The following is a 1,572-nucleotide window of genomic DNA, read 5'->3' as shown; positions in this document are numbered from 1 at the left end:
GGCTTCTCAAAAGAGATCTTGCAGGCAAGAAGGGGCTGGAGAGAAGTATTCCAAGTCATGCAAGGCAAGGACCTACATCCCAGATTGCTCTATCCAGCAAAGCTTTCATTTAGAATGGAAGGTCAGATAAAGTGCTTCTCAGATAAGATAAAGTTAAAGGAGTTCATCATCACCAAGCCCTTATTTTATGAAATGTTAAAGGGACTTATCTAAGAAAAAGAAGATAAAAAACATGTATAGTAAAATGATAGCAAACTCACAATTATTAACAACCACACCTGAAGCAAAACCAAAAGAAACTAAGCAAACAACTAGAACAGGAACAGAACCACAGAAATGCAGATCACATGGAGGGTTAGCAGCAACAGGGGAGTGGAAGGAGGAGAGAGGGGGAAAAGGTACAGAGAATAAGTAGCATAGATTGTAGGTAGGAAATAGACAGGGGGAGGGTAAGAATAGTATGGGAAATGTAGAAGCTAAAGAACTTATAAGTATGACACATGGACATGAACTAAAGGAGGGGAATGTGGGTGGGAGAGAGTGTACAGGGTGGAGGGGAGTGAAGGGGGAAATGGGACAACTGTAATAGCATAATCAATAAAATATATTTTTTAAAAAAGAAAAAAGTCCCAAATCAATACATGGCTTTTATTGCATCTTTAAAATATCACAAATAGCCCTGGCCAGTGTGGCTCTATTGATTAGGTGTTGTCCTGCAAACAAAAGGTCAAGAGTTCAATTCCCCGTGAGGGCACATGCCTAGGCTGCATGTTATTTCCCTGGTGGGAGCATGTGTGAAAGGCAATAAATCAATGTTTTTCTCTCATGCCAATGTTTCTTTTCCTTCTTTCTCCCTCCCTTTCCCTCCAAAATCAATATGCATGTCCTTGGCTGAGGATAAAAAATAAAGATATATATGAAGAACCAGTTGGCATCTTAATGTTTCTATAGCTGGACAACTTAGATCTTATTTATCAGCCTGCTGCACTGTTTCTTTTTCAGAAACATAGATAACATCCAAAAATTTTCTGCTATCCTGTTTTTAACTGCTGTGCCTTGTTCAAGCAGCTCAATTTGATACAAGTTCATTGTCATTTCCTTGAGGAATCAACTGATCTTTCTGGGCTTGAGATACTGAACAAGCAATGCCTGGCCTCATCCAAACCCTGCAGATATATTTTTTCACTCAGGAAATCTCTGATTTCAACAAGGGAACCATTCTCCTGAAGAACAACATTGGTGGGGAAGTGAGTGTTCACAGACCTCATCTTGTAACGGAAGCCCAGTGTAACACCATTGATCATGTTCTGTGCATGACTGCAGATAGTTTGAATAGCAGCCAGTTCCTTTTTGTTTCCCCACCATTTGTCATCCCAGAACCTCTTCTTTTTCTTTCCTAGGAGACTCAATTCTACATTCATATAATTGAAGTCCTGCAGGGTGCCTCCGGGGCCCTTCACAATAACTGTGCATCCCTTCAGAGTGACGTCAACATTTCCTGGAATGTTGACAGTCTGATTGCTGAGGGTGGTCTTCATCCTTGCAGTAGTAGATGAGACAAAAAGAGCTAGA

General features: G+C 40.6%; 1 pseudogene; it reads right to left on the bottom strand.

Annotated features, from left to right (window-relative positions):
- Positions 1-909: 909 nt before the first annotated feature.
- LOC114508930 lies at positions 910-1,572 on the bottom strand (annotated as a pseudogene).

The sequence above is a fragment of the Phyllostomus discolor genome, chromosome 11 (genome assembly GCF_004126475.2).
Source record: "Phyllostomus discolor isolate MPI-MPIP mPhyDis1 chromosome 11, mPhyDis1.pri.v3, whole genome shotgun sequence".
NCBI lineage: Eukaryota > Metazoa > Chordata > Mammalia > Chiroptera > Phyllostomidae > Phyllostomus > Phyllostomus discolor.
This window is presented reverse-complemented; position numbering and strand designations above follow the sequence as displayed.